We start from the raw sequence: 19,381 nt of genomic DNA on the forward strand, positions 1-19,381 counted from the left end.
ATTATGTCACCTATAAGTTCCCCTGTGTTATGTTTGCATGTTGTGTGTTATTGTCCGCTTGTCTTGAATGTATTGGTTCGGTACCTTGGCTATTCGTGTTGTTTTACGCACCCCGCGTATTTGTTCGCCTCTAGTGTTTCGAGGCCGTTTATTTTGTGTGCATATAGAGTTCGTTAGTAAAGTCGTCTTGACTTATCCTCTGTGTCCTGCGCTTGACTCCACCACCGCATCCACATCAGCACTCTTGACAGAATAACACACCACCTATGGAGTCAGCAGGAGCAGCGGCGGTGACCGAGTCACTGGAGGATCGGGTCAGCAGCCAGGACGCCATGATCCAGCGACTCAGCGCCGCCATGCAAGACGTCATAGACACCCTGCACCGATGGGAAAGAGGAGGCTTTCCCACACCTCCTCCTACCTTACCACCACCATCGGCCAGCCCCATCATACCAGCTCCGGAGTCCAGTGGGATTCGGCTCTCGCTCCCGAGGGCATATGATGGCACCGCAGCCGGGTGTCAGGGGTCCCTCCTTCAGGTGGAACACTACCTGGCAACCATACACCCGGCGCCCTCGGGATACGAGAGCGTTCCCTCATCTCCTGTCTCTCCGGCAAGGCTTTGGAGTGGGCCAATGCCGAATGGAGGGGAATAGACGCCGCCACCATCAGCTACGTGGAGTTCTCCCGCCGCTTCAGGGCTGTTTTCGATCATCCCCCAGAGGGTAAAGCGGCGGGGGAGCGTCTGTTCCACCTCCGACAGGGGAAGAGGAGCGCACAGGAGTTCGCCCTGGATTTACGGACTCTAGCGGCGGATGCGGGGTGGAATGAGAGGGCCCTCATCGACCACTATCGGTGCAGCCTGCGAGAGGACGTTCGACGAGAGTTGGCCTGCAGGGACACCAACCTAACCTTCGACAAGTTGGTGGACATGTAAATCCGTCTGGATACCCTGCTGGCTACCCGCGGACGTCCGGAGTTGGGGCCGTCCATTCCATCCCCCAGCACCTCCGAGCCGAGCCCTATGGAGCTCGGGGGTGCTGGCGCTAGAGAGAGGAGGAGAGAGATCCGGAGGGAGGCCGTCCCCTGCACCAACTGTGGCCGTAGAGGACACACTGCGGTTCGGTGCTGGGGAGGGCCTCCAGGGGATCGAGGCAACAGGTCACGCACTGGGGAGTCATTCCAGGTGAGTAGGCGCCCAACTCACCCAGAGCTCTCTGTTGTTCACCTGTGTATACCTGTAGTATTCCCCCAGGTTGCATCTCATTCCCAGCATAAGGCGCTAGTCGATTCAGGCGCAGCTGGGAATTTTATTGATCGTAATTTTTGTGTTAAGTTAGGGATTCCACTCCTACCAGTAGATGTGCCTTTCCCTATTCATGCCCTAGATATCCATCCGTTGGGATCTGGGTTGATTAGGGAAGTCACAGCGCCACTAAAGATGAAGGCGCAGGGGGGTCATGAGGAGATCATTCAGTTATATCTGATCGACTCTCCTGCGTATCCCGTGGTGCTGGGGCTTCCTTGGTTAATCGCCCATGACCCCACCATTTCGTGGCAACAGAGGGCTCTCAAGGAGTGGTCTGACCAGTGTGTTGGGCGATGTCTAGGTGTTTCCATAGGGGCGACCACGGTGAAAAGTCCGAACCAATTGCCCGCACTGCACATTCCTCCTGAGTATGATGATTTGGCACTCGTGTTCAGCAAGACTAGGGCGACGCGATTGCCACCTCATAGACAGGGGGATTGTGCGATAGACCTCCAGGCAGGTGCTGCACTTCCACGTAGTCATGTGTATCCTCTGTCTCAAGAGGAGAAGGTGGCTATGGAGACATACATAGCCGAGTCTCTGAGACAGGGATACATACGGCCCTCCACTTCCCCTGCGTCCTCAAGTTTCTTTTTTGTGAAGAAGGATGGAGGGTTGCGCCCGTGTATTGATTACCGTAGTCTCAATCAGATCACTGTGAAATACAGTTATCCACTCCCTCTGATTGCGAGTATGACGGAATCATTACACGGAGCGCGTTTCTTCACAAAACTGGATCTCAGGAGCGCCTACAACTTGGTGCGCATTAGGGAGGGAGATGAATGAAAGACAGCATTTAGTACCACCTCGGGTCACTATGAGTATCTCGTCATGCCATGCGGGTTAATGAATGCTCCTTCAGTCTTCCAATTCTTTGTGGACGAGATCTTCCGGGATTTGCATGGGCAGGGTGTAGTAGTGTATATTGACGACATACTAGTTTACTCTTCTACACGAGCCGAGCATGTAGCCCTGGTGCGTCGAGTGTTGGGTAGGCTGTTGGAGCATGACTTGTATGTCAAGGCAGAGAAATGTCTGTTTTTCCAGGAGTCCATCTCCTTCCTGGGCCATCGATTGTCCGCGTCAGGGGTGGAGATGGAGATAGACCGCGTTTCAGCCGTGTGTAATTGGCAGACTCCAACCACGGTTAAGGAAGTGCAGCGGTTTTTGGGTTTTGCCAATTACTACCGGAGGTTTATCCGGGGTTTTGGAGAGGTGGCAGCTCCCATCACCTCCCTGCTGAAGGGGGGCCCGGTGCGTTTGCAGTGGTCAGCTGAGGCGGACAGGGCGTTTGGTAAACTGAAGGACCTGTTCACCTCTGCTCCGGTGCTGGTGCATCCGGATCCCGCTTTAGCATTCCAGGTGGGGGTGGACGCGTCAGAGGCCGGTATTGGGGCTGTACTGTCTCAACGCTCAGGCACGCCCCCTAAACTCCGGCCCTGCGCTTTTTACTCTAAGAAGCTCAGCCCGGCGGAACGTAATTATGACGTGGGGGACAGGGAGCTGCTAGCCGTGGTTCAAGCCCTAAAGGTGTGGAGGCATTGGCTTGAGGGGGCTCAACACCCTTTTCTCATTCTGACTGACCATCGTAACCTGGAGTCATCCGGGCAGCTAGGAGACTGAACCCTCGTCAGGCTAGGTGGACCATGTTTCTGGCCCGGTTTGTGTTTAAGCTCACTTACATCCCAGGGTCCCAGAACGGTAAGGCAGACGCCCTGTCCCGGCGATATGACACAGAGGAGAGGTCCATTGAGCCCACTCCCATACTGCCGGAGTCTTGTCTGGTGGCACCGGTGGTGTGGGAGGTCGATGCGGAAATCGAGCGGGCGTTACGCACCGACCCTACTCCTCCAGAGTGTCCGGTGGGGTGGACGTACGTTCCGCTCGAGGTTCGTGATCGTCTCATATATTGGGCTCATACGTCACCCTCCTCTGGACACCCTGGTATTGGCCGGACAGTGCACTGCCTTAGTGAAAAGTACTGGTGGCCAACATTGGCTAAGGACGTGAGGGTTTATGTCTCCTCCTGCTCGGTGTGCGCTCAGTGTAAGGCACCTAGACACCTGCCCAGGGGGAGGTTACAACCCCGACCCGTTCCACAACGGCCGTGGTCTCACCTCTCGGTAGACTTTGTCACGGACCTTCCCCCCTCCCAGGGGAATACCACCATTCTGGTCGTTGTGGATCGGTTCTCTAAAGCCTGTCGTCTCATCCCAATGCCGGGTCTCCCTACTGCCCTACAGACTGCTGAGGCTTTGTTTACCCACGTCTTCCGGCACTACGGGGTACCCGAGGATATAGTGTCTGATCGGGGTCCCTAATTCACCTCTAGAGTCTGGAGGGCGTTCATGGAATGCTTGGGGGTCTCGGTTAGCCTTACCTCGGGTTTCCACCCTGAGAGTAATGGGCAGGTGGAGAGAGTGAACCAGGATGTGGGTAGGTTTCTGAGATCATATTGCCAGGACCGGCAGGAGGAGTGGTCGGGGTATGTCCCCTGGGCGGAGATTGCCCAGAACTCTCTTCACCATTCCTCTACTAATCTGACCCCTTTCCAGTGTGTGTTGGGGTATCAGCCGGTTCTGGCACCATGGCATCAGAGCCAGATCGAGGCTCCTGCGGTGGATGAGTGTTTTCGGCGCTCGGAGGAGACATGGAACGCTGCGCATGTACATCTGCAGCGTGCTATCCGTAGGCAGAAGGCGAGCGCCGATCTCCACCGCAGTGAGGGTCCAGTGTACGCACCTGGAGATCGAGTCTGGCTCTCGACTCGAAACCTGCCCCTTCGCCTGCCCTGCCGGAAGCTGGGTCGGCGGTTTGTGGGGCCATTTAAAGTCCTGAGGAGATTGAACGAGGTATGTTACAGGTTACAAATGCCTAATGATTATCACATTAACCCCTCGTTCCACGTGTCTCTCCTCAGGCCGGTGGTAGCTGGTCCACTCCAGGACAGTGAGATACGGGAGACTCCTCCGCCCCCACTGGACATCGAGGGGGCTCCGGCGTACTCAGTCCGGTCCATCGTGGATTCGAGACGTCGGATGGGGGGTCTGCAGTATCTCGTGGAGTGGGAGGGGTACGGTCCGGAGGAACGTGCTGGGTGCCTAGGAGGGACATTTTAGATCCCTCCCTCCTGACGGAGTTCCACCGGAGTCATCCTATGCGCCCTGCTCCGTGTCCTTCTGGCCGTCCCCGAGGCCGCGCGTCAAGGGGGGGGGGTACTGTCACGGATGCCGCCGAGGCTGCTCCTCCTCCTTGCTCGGGCAGGCTTTGGCGTTCGTCGTCCCCGGAGTACTAGCTGCTTCCGCTTGATGTTTTCGATGTTTGTTTTGTCATGTCTAGTTGGTGCACCTGTTTCGTATTCTGTATTGATTATGTCACCTATAAGTTCCCCTGTGTTATGTTTGCATGTTGTGTGTTATTGTCCGCTTGTCTTGAATGTATTGGTTCGGTACCTTGGCTATTCGTGCTGTTTTACGCACCCCGCGTATTTGTTCGCCTCTAGTGTTTCGAGGCCGTTTATTTTGTGTGCATATAGAGTTCGTTAGTAAAGTCGTCTTGACTTATCCTCTGTGTCCTGCGCTTGACTTCACCACCGCATCAGCACTCTTGACAAATAGATAGTTTCAACAGTATTGAAAAACCATCCCGTGGCTTTCCCCTAACCCTAACCTTAACCCTTTAACCTAACTCCTAAACTTAACCCTAACCTTAACCGCTAACCCTAACCCCTAGCCTAGTTAACGTTAGCCAGATAGCTAAAGTGAGCCACCTAGCCAGAATTCGTAACATATAATACGTTTAGCAAATTCTTAACATATTGTACATTTAGCAAATTCGTAACATATCATACGAATTGCAATTCGTTACATTCGTAACATATCATACGAAATGGGTGATGGACTTCCACAAATTAATACATACCATACGAAACGGAACATATCGTACTAAATGAAGTGTCTCAGATTTACAAACAGAATAATATGAAATGCTCTGAGACCAGGTTGTATTTTCAGAACACACCAAAAATCCAATCCAATTCCATTCAACCAAAGTGCTCCGAGCAGAGTTGCAATGTCCGTAGTTTTCAGTATTGGTCATAGGTCGCGGGTTTTTGGGCAACTTCTACTTGCACTGCGGCCGCCATTACATTTCTCTTTTAAAAAATACAAATCTATTTCATTGTGACCTGCTCCTGCTGACTATCAGGCAATGAGGCAGGGGTGTGTGTGTGTGTGTGTGTGTTGAGAGAGCACTGCAGCATGCAGCTTGTCCACTATTGGCTGAGTCACGTGAGTGAGAGTTGGCAGAGCAGCACACGCGCATATTGTGACAACTTTTTACCAGTTGTAGGTAGGCTATTTAACTTGTCATTATACGCAAGTGGAAATTTGAAATGAAAATTATGGAACTCCATGGTGTGCTTCTGTTATTGGGAAAAGTCCTCAATGAAACTGACATTAAATGTGGAGAATGATACATTTGCATCTGTTGGCCATCAAGTAGCCTATTAATGTATATGCTATTGTAGGCTACCATTTGATACAATAAATATGTTGAAATTACTATATTACTGGAATCATTGAAAATCAATTAGTGCCACTTGTGTAACCTACCTGGAGCTGCCAAACAAATGTAGAAAATAGCCTATAACTTCAGTGTATTGTTGTTGTAGCCTTGTGTTATTATGCAATTATTAATGGCCATGTTTAGTTAATTAAATTGGAAGTTATCAAAGCTCCATCGCAATTACCAATCAGTTGTTCGAACGCATTAAATTGACTGTAACTTTCAGTCAGATTAGGCTACAGGTAAAAAAATACAAATAAACAAACACTGGCTGTTGTTGACAAGCATATTCAGTTCATATACATATTATTAGTACAGTGGGGGAAAAAAGTATTTAGTCAGCCACCAATTGTGCAAGTTCTCCCACTTAAAAAGATGAGAGAGGCCTGTAATTTTCATCATAGGTACACGTCAACTATGACAGACAAATTGAGAAAAAAATTCCAGAAAATCACATTGTAGGATTTTTAATGAATTTATTTGCAAATTATGGTGGAAAATAAGTATTTGGTCACCTACAAACAAGCAAGATTTCTGGCTCTCACAGACCTGTAACTTCTTCTTTAAGAGGCTCCTCTGTCCTCCACTCGTTACCTGTATTAATGGCACCGGTTTGAACTTGTTATCAGTATAAAAGACACCTGTCCACAACCTCAAACAGTCACACTCCAAACTCCACTATGGCCAAGACCAAAGAGCTGTCAAAGGACACCAGAAACAAAATTGTAGACCTGCACCAGGCTGGGAAGACTGAATCTGCAATAGGTAAGCAGCTTGGTTTAAAGAAATCAACTGTGGGAGCAATTATTAGGAAATGGAAGACATACAAGACCACTGATAATCTCCCTCGATCTGGGGCTCCACGCAAGATCTCACCCCGTGGGGTCAAAATGAACCAGAACCACACAGGGGGACCTAGTGAATGACCTGCAGAGAGCTGGGACCAAAGTAACAAAGCCTACCATCAGTAACACACTACGCCGCCTGGGACTCAAATCCTGCAGTGCCAGACGTGTCCCCCTGCTTAAGCCAGTACATGTCCAGGCCCATCTGAAGTTTGCTAGAGTGCATTTGGATGATCCAGAAGAGGATTGGGAGAATGTCATATGGTCAGATGAAACCAAAATATAACTTTTTGGTAAAAACTCAACTCGTCGTGTTTGGAGGACAAAGAATGCTGAGTTGCATCCAAAGAACACCATACCTATTGTGAAGCATGGGGGTGGAAACATCATGCTTTGGGGCTGTTTTTCTGCAAAGGGACCAGGACGACTGATCCGTGTAAAGGAAAGAATGAATGGGGCCATGTATCGTGAGATTTTGAGGGAAAACCTCCTTCCATCAGCAAGGGCATTGAAGATGAAACGTGGCTGGGTCTTTCAGCATGATCTGCATGGAGGAATGGGCCAAAATACCAGCAACAGTGTGTGAAAACGTTGTGAAGACTTACAGAAAACGTTTGACCTGTGTCATTGCCAACAAAGTGTATATAACAAAGTATTGAGAAACTTTTGCTATTGACCAAATACTTATTTTCCACCATAATTTGCAAATAAATTCATAAAAAATCCTACAATGTGATTTTCTGGAGAAAAAAAATCTAATTTTGTCTGTCATAGTTGACGTGTACCTATGATGAAAATTACAGACCTCGCTCATCTTTTTAAGTGGGAGAATTTGCACAATTGGTGGCTGACTAAATACTTTTCCCCCCACTGTATTTAATTCAGTGATTGAAATTATGACCCCATCCTCAGTAGTCTATTCCAGCAGGCTATTGGGAAACAAGCACTTCTTACCTCGAAATCGCCTCACTATTCATGTTGAATAAATTAGTCTGTTAATTTGAACTAAGCAAGCTGCTAAACAGTTCAGTTAACATCTTGCCTACATCTTGCCTAGGTTACTGTAGACTATCTGAAATAAGATGTAGGCCAGCTGCATCTATCTAAGCAAACCATTGGCAAAGTTGAATTAAAATCATAAACCCAGATTTTAGTCTGTAGCCTATGCCTATTGAAATGACAAGTCAATCTCGTAAATGGGCCATTTAGAACTGTTTGTAGTCTTAACATCTGGTTTGTGGTATATGGCCAATATACCAAGTCTAACGGCTGTATCCAGGCACTGCGCTGCATCATGCTTAAGAACAGCCCTTAGCCGTGGTATATTGGCCATATACCATACCCCCTTGAGCCTTATTGCTTAATCATAGCAGTCAAACAAGTTAAATCGACATCCATTGATGGAAAATGATCTGGCGAGTTTACGGGCCATTTATAATTTATCTTGCTACATATTCAAATTTGTTTATTACATTTGCAAGAATTATTATTTTGATGAGAATCGAATTTTGCTTCTAATGTCGTTACAAATTACGTCGATATTCCTCTTAATTGGCTCAATAACGTTATGGTAAAAGGGTTTATAAATGGGCTAGTTTACAGGCTTTTTGGGTGGGTTTTGAGTGGTCATTGGGCTAGAAATTTTTGCAAGACCTGACAACCCTGGCTCCGAAACAGAAAGTTAAACATTGATTTTCACTGACTGCAAGAACTAAAATCAATTTTACACGTAGCCTAGGCTACAATTAGGAAACATGACTGACGCTCACCATGAGTCCTCGTGTGAGAGAATTTGATATAGGTGTGGCACTTATGGGACTCACTCACGTATCTATTTTCACAACGAACCCCACTACAAAACAACTTCTACTGTAATTGTAATTACCGTGACTGCATCCTCCGGGTAGCCACGGTAACACTGTAGCATATGGTAACACTGAGCATATTGCAATAACCACACAAATATTTGGTGACTTGACAACAGGGTGAGTTTCATGTTTTAGAATGACCTAAAACAATAGTCTAGGCTACTTATACCAAACTAGTCATGCCTAGGCTATTCTACTCGCATGCATCCCTATTTTGAGATAGAGGTGCATGCACCGTTATTCCTGAGTTCCTATCAATAAACAGTCAAGTTTCTCCTAGCCCAGTCACTCGCACCGACACCGATGGGTTGCTGCCTACACCCATGTCACAGCCAAAGAATGTCGATTCAAAAGCAACAGCAACATTGCAGAAGTGTGAGACAATTCTGGTAAAAACTATTTAGCTCAGTGCGTAGCCTATTTGACCGAAACAAAATGTCCCACATCTGGCAAGACTGAAACGCTCATCTGCTACATAGGAATGAATGTCAGGTAGGTTGGCTGGCTACATTCACGGACACAATAAAAAATGCCAGACAAACACGACACAGAGGGAGCATATCAGTCTCAGTAGCTGGTAAGGAATGTCACTTGGTATTGATAATGCTATAAACTACATCTGATCAATAGGCTACCATACCTATTCACAACGCATCACAGCATCTTGTTGGAGAAAACACTGTTGCTCGAATATCTTTGATCGGAACAGAGAACATTCGCTTTCCGAACACTACAAAACATGACATTATCTCAAATAAACTCCACTAGGTTACAGCAAGCGACTGAAGCGACGCCCCCGAGCGCCAATGTGTGACAGGTTGGTTACCTTGCGCAATTAAATCGCCGGTTCGAGGACCTCCTTGCGCGCAGCACTCCGAGTACAAACTTTTCTTAAATCCCGTGTTTGCCTGCTCGTTCTGGAGCCCTCAGTTCCAAGCAAGTCCGGAATGTGTTGAGCAACGGTTCAGTGACAACGTCAATTTCGTGGAGTCTCCACCCATCGCACCAAGAGAGACCCAATAGGCGGGTCGTTGAAACGGTCATTGGCTAAATCAACAAATAGAGTGTTATTACAAAGTAATTGAAAAGGATGTGCAATATCGGTAACAATTTGCAATGAATTCTGTCGTGAGGAATAGCCAAAATATGTCCTCTCCTTTATGTTTCTCCCTACGCAATTATGAAATAGATTGTGGTACATCATGAGGAACAACTATCATCAAGAAACATTCAAGAACAATTTAAAAACAGAATATCTAATATGAAATTCACCAAATTGAATAATTCCTGCTTGTTTTCAATCTAAGCAGAAAAGCCTACATTGACATTTCTGCTTTCCTATCACCCATACATATCCAGAAACTGCCACCATAATTACAACCAAATGAAATATGTGGGCAATATCATTTAACTCTTCCACTCTTATGTAAATCGAATCTAATTAAACTTTCAGTGTCCTCATTAGAGAGTTATGACCAAAATAATCCCTCTTAACTCCTATACTCAGCCAGCCTCTCCACTTGAAGATTGGGATGTGTGATTGTCACTAAGGAAACAGAGAAGCATTGTGAAAGTAATTAATCAATGTCTGCCTTATACAGAATGTGCCTTGTAAGTGTGTGTGGTGGCCTCCCGAGTGGCACAGCGGTCTAAGGCACTGAATCGCAGTGCTTGAGGCATTACTACAGACCCGGGTTCGTTCCCAGGCTGTGTCACAACCGTCCGTGACCTGTAGTCCCACAGGGCAGCGCACAATTGTCTGGGTTAGGGGAGGGTTTGGCCCGGGGGGCTTTACTTGAATCATTGCGCTCTAGCGTCTCCTTGTGGCGGGCCAGGCGCCTGCAGGCTGACTTTGTTCGTCAGTTGAATGGTGTTTCCTACGACACATGGGTGCTTCCGGGTTAAGCTGGCGGGTGTTAAGGAGCGCGGTTTGGCGGGTCATGTTTCAGAAGACGCATGACTCGACCTTCGCCTCTCCCGAGCTCGTTGGGGAGTTGCAGTGATGAGACAAGATTGTAATTGGATCGCAATTGGATATCATGAAATTGGGGAGAAAAAGGGGCTAAAAAATATATATACAGTTGAAGTTGGAAGTTTACATACACTTAGGTTGGAGTCATTAAAACTCGCTTTTCAACCACTCCAAAATTTCTTGTTAACAAACTATAGTTTTGGCAAGTCGGTTAGGACATCTACTTTGTGCATGACACAAGTAATCTTTCCAACAATTGTTTACAGACAGATTATTTCACTTATAATTCACTGTATCACAATTCCAGTGGGTCAGAAGGTTACATACACTAAGTCGACTGTGCCTTTAAACAGCTTGGAAAATTCCAGAAAATGATGTCATGGCTTTAGAAGCTTAATTTGAGTCAATTGGAGGTGTACCTGTGGATGTATTTCAAGGCCTACCTTCAAACTCAGTGCCTCTTTGCTTGACATCATGGGAAAATCTAAAGAAATCAGCCAAGACCTCAGAAAATGTTTTGTAGGCCTCCACAAGTCTGGTTCATCCTTGGAAGCAATTTCCAAACGTCTGAAGGTACCACGTTCATCTGTACAAACAATAGTACGCAAGTATAAACACCATTGGACCACGCAGCAGTCATACCGCTCAGGAAGGAGATGCGTTCTGTCTCCTAGAGACGTACTTTGGTGCGAAAAGTGCAAATCAATCCCAGAACAACAGCAAAGGACCTTGTGAAGATGCTGGAGGAAACAGGTACAAAATTATCTATATCCACAGTAAAACGAGTTCTATATCGACATAACATGAAAGGCCGCTCAGCAAGGAAGAAGCCACTGCTCCAAAACCGCCATAAATAAGCCAGCCTACGGTTTGCAACTGCACATGGGGACAAAGATCGTACTTTTTGGAGAAATGTCCTTTGGTCTGATTAAACAAAAATATAACTGTTTGGCCATAATGACCATCATTATGTTTGGAGGAAAAAGGGGGTCGCTTGCAAGCCAAAGAACACCATCCCAACCGTGAAGCACGGGGTGGCAGCATCAGGCTGTGGGGGTGCTTTGCTGCAGGAGGGACTGGTGCACTTCACAAAATAGATGGCGTCATGAGGAAGGAAAATCATGTGGATAAATTGAAGCAACATCTCAAGACATCAGTCAGGAAGTTAAAGCTTGTTCGCAAATGGGTCTTCCAAATGGACAACGACCCCAAGCATACTTCAAAGTTGTGGCAAAATGGCTTAAGGACAACAAAGTCAAGGTATTGGAGTGGCCATCACAAAGCCCTGACCTCAATCCTATAGAACATTTGTGGGCAGAACTGAAAAAGTGTTTGTGAGCAAGGTGCCCTACAAACCTGACTCAGTTAAACCAGCTCTGTCAGGAGGAATGGGCCAAAATTCATCCAACTTATTGTGGGAAGCTTGTGGAAGGCTACCCGAAACGTTTGACCCAAGTTAAACAATTTAAAGGCAATGCTACCAAATACTAATAGAGTGTATGTAAACTTCTGACCCACTGGGAATGTGATGAAAGAAATAAAAGCTGAAATAAATCATTCTCTCTACTATTATTCTGACATTTCACATTCTTAAAATAAAGTGGTGATCCTAACTGACCTAAGACAGGGAATTTTTACTAGTATTAAATGTCAGGAATTGTGAAAAACTGAGTTTAAATGTATTTGGCTAAGGTGTATGTAAACTTCCGACTTCAACTGTATATCTGTGTATGTGTGCATGTGTATGCGTAGGTTAAGAGAGCTCAGAGGGGTCGGTCTAGGCCAGGGACACCCAATGTCAGTCTAACCTGTCTTTCTGCAATCGCCGTCATACTCCATGTATGTGTTCCTGTCCTGTGTTCCACATCATTGACCAGAGCATTTACTGTACACTGAAAAACGCTTAGGGCCTAACCAACTGGACCACAAACCACCAGCTCACCAAACAAGGCAGAATGTGTAAAAGAAAAACAACACTGTCTCTGTTCTCTATGACGGCTATATCTAAGAGGTTGGATTCAGTCCTCTCCTGACCTGACACTTCTTCACATGGCGTACGAGTAACCATTCAGTTTGCCTATCAGGCATCTGGTATGACATCTGGACATATTTCTGAAAACATGACAACACATGTATGAGATCTAGTCACAAAATGACCATGAATCAATCGTTATTTCCGACAAGAGTCTTTTGTGTGGCTAATATGAAGAAGAATAGTTGAATTAGAAGAATAAGAGGTTTGCAGGCTACTGTACTGGAAGGGAAATCCACAATCTGTGAGAACATATACTACACGACCAATGTATGTGGACACCTGCTCGTCGAACATCTCGTTCCAAAATCATGGGCATTAATATGGAGTTGGTCCCCCCTTTGCTGCTGTAATAGCCTCCACTCTTCTGGGAAGGCTTTCCACTAGATCAGGGCTGCCCAACCCTCTACCTGGAGATCTACCGTCCTGTGGGTTTTCCATCCAACCCTAATTTAACACACCTGATTCTACTTATTAGCTGCTCAACAAGACCTTAACTAGCTGAATCAGATATGCTAAATTAGGGTTGGACTGAAAACCTACAGGACAGTAGATCTCCATGAAGAGGGTTGGGCAGCCCTGCACTAGATGTTGGAACATTGCTGTGGGGACTTGCTTCCATTCAGCCACAAGAGCATTAGTGAGGTCGGGCACTGATGTTGGGCGATTTGGCCTTACTTGCAGTCGGCGTTCCAATTCGATGGGGTTGAGGTCTGGGTTCTGTGCAGACCAATCAAGTTCCTCCACACCGATCTCGACAAACCATATCTGTATGGACCTCGCTTTTTGCATGTTGAAACAGGAAAGGGCCTTCCCCAAACGGTTGCCACAAAGTTGGAAGCACAGAATCATCTAGAATGTCATTGTATGCTGTACCGTTAAGATTTCCATTTACTGGAGCTAAAGGGCCTAGTCCGAACCATGAAAAACCGCCCCAGACCATTATTCCTCCTCCACCAAACTTTACAGTTGGCACTATGCATTAGGGCAGGTAGCTTTCTCATGTCATCCGCCAAACCCAGATTCATCCGTCGGACTGCCATCACTCCAGAGAACGCGTTTCCACTTGTAGTGTCTAAACAGTTTATGACTTTGCTGATGTTTGCAAATGGTGTGTTAGAGGAAGTCTGTTATGTGGCGTCCTGGGATTGGTTTATGGGAAAACACCCATATTATGTTATATAGGGCATAGGATATAAATACCATGGTTGAAACAAAGGACGAGGAGTAACAACATATTTGTCAGGGTTGAGTGTAGAGGGAACGTGGAATCACACGCAGGACACAGAGATTCAAAAAACAGATGTCTTTAGTGAAGTCCGACAGTACAAGCCAACACGGCAACAGGCCACAGGCGAAACATACGCACACTGGAATGTCCAAAGTAAATGCGCACAACGTGCAGGACTCTCTTAAACAAAACGAAATACAGAGAGCACAGAACAGCGGACCAACAACAACACGTGACATCGAACAATACACACAACACCTGACCAAACACAAGAGAACTAAATAGGGTGCCTAATGAACACTTAACAATGAACAGGTGTAACAAACAGACAAAACCAATCTAACATGAAACATCGAACGGTGGCAGCTAGTACTCCGGAGACGACGACCGCCGAAGCCTGCCCGAACAAGGAGAAGGAGCCGCCTCGGCCGAAACCGTGACAATATTAGAGATTGGGTCAGTTGTTCTCCAGATGTCTGCAGGAGTCTGTAAATTGGCGCTGAAATCTTTGGTATAATAAACTATTATAATCAAGGACAGTGTCAGCGGAGTTCTTGTCCTCACAGCATAATTAGCATCGTTATTTAGATACCACACACTGCTCCAGAGTCCAATGGTGGTGAGCTTTACACCACTGCAGCCGACGCTTGGCATTGCACATGGGGAACTTAGGCTTGTGTGCGGCTGCTCAGCCATGGAACCCACTTCATGAAGCTCCCGACGAACAATTATTGTACTGATGTTGCTTCCAGAGGTAGTTTGGAACTCGGTAGTGAGTGTTGCAACCGAGGACAGACGATTTTTACGTGCTACACGCTTCAGCACTTGGCGGTCCCGTTCTGTGAGTTTATGTGGCCTACCATTTTGTGGCTGAGCCGTTGTTGCTCCTAGACGTTTCCACTTCACAATAACAGCACTTACAGTTGACCAGGGCAGCTCTAGCAGGGCAGAAATTTGATGAACTGACTTGTTGGAAAGGTGGCATCCAATGACTGTGCCACGTTGAAATTCACTGAGCTCTTCAGTAAGGCCATTCTACTGCCAATGTTTGTCTATGGAGATTGCATGGTGATGTGCTCAATTTTATATACCTGTCTGCAACTGGTGTGGCTGAAATAGCCGAATCCACTCGTTTGAAGGGGTGTCCACATACTTTTGTATATATAGTGTATTTGTGTGTGTTGGCCCATGACAGCGACTTGAATTGAGGAAATTAACTCAAACAATTTCACACTGGGGTGCCCATCTAAGAACTGTGCTCGACTGGAAGGCATGCATCTGCCTCCTACCTTGTGACTTTCTTCCCATTTAATTGCCAGTTATCTGCTGAGACATTGATTGTTTTGCTACTTGACATGTTTCTCTGAATAAATGAGAAAGTGATTTAAAGGGTGAATAGATGTCGAAAGGTGAGAAAAAAACACTTCATAATGGGTTCAAATGAACAACACCAACAATACGATAACGGAGTGTCTCAGAAGAAAACAAATTATGCCATTTATATTGTCTCTGTCCAACTTCATTATTTAGTGAATGTTCAAATCCATCTTCAGTTCGTTTTAAGGGGTTTTAATGCCAAATGTGACAGTGTGGGTGAAGTTATGAGGATTTCTCTTGAGCTATCTGCTTAGGCATGTACATTCCTCTTACCTTGGCTTCTAATTGTGGTCATAGTTCAAGGCTTTTCATTGTCAGGGAAGTGATGGAAGGGCCGTGTGCGATATGAATGAAGAAGAAAATTACTTTTTAAATTGTCACAGAGACACTGAGATTTGTCTCTTTCCTTTATCCTAACCCCCGTGAGACACACATACACACATACACACACACACACAGAGAGGATGGAGGACACTGTCAGCAGCAGTGCAGTGCCCCTGCAAGGCTACTACTCTGGTAGCCTGGTAATTAAAAAAAGTTATGGAGAAAGAAGCCAAATCCAATCAAATCAAAGTTTATTCATCATATATGCACAGGATACTGTGTGAACTGTGCAATGAAATGCTTACTTGCAAGCTTCCTCAACATTGCAGTAAATACATCCTGAGTGGTAGTCCTTATAGAAAGTCATAGACGATAAAGACGATACATCAACATTTTGGCTTGTGTTAGCTGTTAAACACTGTGTTTATGGTACCAACCATTTGGCCTAAACCTCTGGGGTTGGGGTATGGACAGGGATTCTTTCTACTTCTAGACCAGACTTCACAACAATACCCAGATGCGGACTGGCCATCTGGCATTTCGGATATGCCAGATATGCTGGCCCGTTTTTAGCCTAGTGGGCCTGTCTAACAATTTTTTGTTGTTGTTGTGCAAACGATAATTATCTGGCTAATAATGGGGGCCTCAAGGAAAGAAATGGGCCAGTGTGGGGGCCTTCAGGAAAAAAATTGGCCGGTGTGTTAGAAATGCCAGGGCCGATTTCTGGTCCCAGTCCGCCCATGACAATACCCAACAGTTGTGTGGATCTTGGTGCGCTCCCAGTACCATTAGATTTACTGCCCTGTTTTTGGAACTGATTGAGCAATTTCTTTCTGTCAGCAGCAGGGGCTTTACTTTAAAACCCAGTCGTGAATGAGGCTATTCCCAAACTCATAATGCACCAGATAGTAGGAGACTAGCTGCCTCATTCAGCCTACACATGCAGGACTCGACACAATCATCTCCTTTGCCTGTACAAGTCATATGACGGCACAAAATGCCACAAAAAGCGTAATTTCCCTATGATTATTGAAGGTGCGGCGGAAGTTTTCCCTGATTACCATGGCAGGTTAAGCATGACGAAAGGCCTCCATTTTGTTGCCATGGTGAGGAATATTACTCCCTGCCTGTGAGGAGATAGCAGCTAGCGCCGTATGAAGACCTCTCTCTCTATTTCTTTATGCTTTCAAAAGTAGCTTCATTTCCGGAGTGGGGCTACTCTATTCGCTGTGCCTGCGGACCATTACTGTCTTAATTGTGTCCGGATTGGTTGGGCAGATGAGGCCTTTATACGTATCTATCACAGACACATTAGTCCTGGCAGGAGCACTCACCATTGTTGGGGACTGGCATTAGTTCATTAAATGTACCAGTGTGATATCAGTGTGCTTGGTTGAATATGAGAGTGGAAGGATAGTGGATTGTGGGAGTTTTGAGGGGTGTTCAAAAAGACTGTTTTCACAGAGAGAGGCTGAAGGAAGAGGCGACTTGGAACAGATTTTCTGAATGTGTGGTTGATACAGTGCTGTAGTTGTACCACTATTAGTCCACTGGCCAACTGTTGCTTCTCCTCCTACTACAAACACAATAACTTATGTTGAAGACCAAAGAATCTCCATTTGACAGTATTGGGTGTGTTACCACTAGTGATTTGTCTAGCTATTCCAGCCAGGTGGTGGATGGGGTGAGTTCCCCCATGTGATGTAAAGTGCTTTGGAGACCCAGTGGAAAGTGCTTGGCTATAAATGCTATTCATCCATTATTATCACGCCCCCAGTCTAGACAGCCAGCAAAGACCTCTGCTGCAATCACTGACTGAACTGGAGGCACACTCTGAAAGAAACTTCCCCTCTGCATTAGAGAACAACAGGCAAAGCATCCACTATCACCATAACGGCATGCCTATGGGCTCCTGCCATCACAGCACTGGCTTGCTATAGAGGGGGCTGGGAGTGGCTGTCATTGCTGTTGCTAGTATGTGAAAGCAGTATATTTTTTGAGGTGGCTGCAATTTGCATGATTAATAAAAGTATTTTAATTAGGACTCATTCTTATCAATGCAACGGTTGTTCACAGCGGAAAATAACAACAACAGCCGTTATCAGGCTGTCCTCCCATGCCTGCTTCGCGAAATGAAAAACTGAAATAAAAAACAGGCTGTGGTTTGGTAGCTGGCAGATAGGAGCCATTATCATTGTAATTAACATCCAGCCACAGTGTAGCACAGTGGAGGGAGACTCACACTCACTGTTGTTTTCTGCCCAAAAACCAATGGAAGGAGCAGGAGGCAGGAGCACGTACTACCGCCATTATCCACGTCTGAAAACACTGTGCATTAACACTGTTCCCGGTGCCCATACCCATGGGCTATTTTGTATGTATTGAAATTACTGTGCACTGCAACAGCTGTGTTGAGAACACATTTATTGTTTTATGGTCAATTGCTCAAAATACTAGGTTCCATGTAAATATTTTTTTCTTTTTTCTTTGGTTTGCTACTCATGAATATAAAATAGCAGTGTGTTCTGTTCTGACCATGCTTGTTCCACAGGGATGAGGTGACTGACATAAATGGTACCAGGACAAGACGTGAAGAGTTAATTTTGCACATCTGGAAACACGCCCAGAAACTATTCAAGATATGTGTGTCTCAATGACACAGCAGTCTTTTTGAAACGATGAAACTTGGTGCATTGTTGCTACTGTAATTACAGCGTTACTACACAGGTATAGAGCAAGTTAGTGTAAAGTGTTACCGTCTTTGTTTTTGGATGCCTTCCTAATTTCTAGTCCTTTATAACCACACTAGAAGGCTTTCTAGTACCTCCTTATGCCCATAGTTACATCTTGTCTGTGACTCAACTGGGTGATAATGTATGCTATGGAGGTTAAACTCCCAGCTAACAAGCACTGCTTCATGTCTGTATCGGTCATGACCTTCCAGTTCGTTGTCCTATCCCCAAACATTTGACCTCTGACCTTCTCCGTGGCCGATGGCTGATTTAAAAAACGTTCTTGTGACGAGTTACGTGTAGCACGTGTATGAGGAAAAACCTAATTTGAGCCTGGTTCTGGTAGTAGGCTGTAGAAAATCAAACCTAGCTCATTCTTCTTCCTCCCTTGGTTGGCTTGTGATGGTCTAACCCAGAGGGTATTGGGAGAGATGTGCATTGTTGCTAAATTTATCGGCCAGAGGAATGTGCTCCTGTTAAATCTCCTGAGACCCATGCAAGCGTGCCCATACGTGTGTTTGTTTGTTCAAGCATGTGTTTATATTTGTGTGTTTGTTTGTGCGTGCGTGCATGTGTGCCTGTTTGCGTGTGTATATAAGCAAGCGTGTGTTTACACACTTACAAGAGAGATCTCATTCTCAATGTGACGTCCTGATAAAAAATATCTGTATGTGTGTGTGTGTACGTGTGTGTGTACGTGTGTGCAAATTATGCTATTGCGCATGTGTGTGTGTGTGTGTGTGTGTGCGTGCGTGCGTAGCACCACGGTTGAAGCCTAATCTCCCTGATACCACCATACATATAAGATAATGCTGGTGAGCTTTAAATGCCTCAGGGCTTATCATCTTCACGCTGCTTTCACTCTCACTGGCCTTTTGTTGAGTCACTCCCTCCCTCACATTCACACACACAAACACACATGTACACACATATGCACACACACATGCACACACACACTCACGCGTATATACACACACACACACACACACACACACACACACACACACAGACACACAGACACACAGACACACACAGTCCTTCACTGTAGCTGTTACTAGCTGTCATATGTGTTGAGGCTCTGTAACAACAACAACAACAACCATGTATTCAGAATGACTAATGTAT

At 46.0% G+C, this 19,381-nt stretch overlaps 1 protein-coding gene across 1 annotated transcript in view; it reads right to left on the bottom strand.

Annotated features, from left to right (window-relative positions):
- The window catches only part of LOC311103212 (junction plakoglobin-like), a 101,425-nt gene extending 91,918 nt beyond the window's left edge, over window positions 1-9,507 (bottom strand). The window contains exon 1 of the mRNA XM_084144755.1: window positions 9,415-9,507. The gene's annotated coding sequence lies outside the window, so the exon portion shown is untranslated. The remainder of the gene's footprint in view (window positions 1-9,414) is intronic.
- Window positions 9,508-19,381: the final 9,874 nt, after the last annotated feature.

Source organism: Coregonus lavaretus, assembly GCF_964263955.1.
Source record: "Coregonus lavaretus genome assembly, chromosome: 2".
NCBI classification, from domain to species: Eukaryota; Metazoa; Chordata; class Actinopteri; order Salmoniformes; family Salmonidae; genus Coregonus; species Coregonus lavaretus.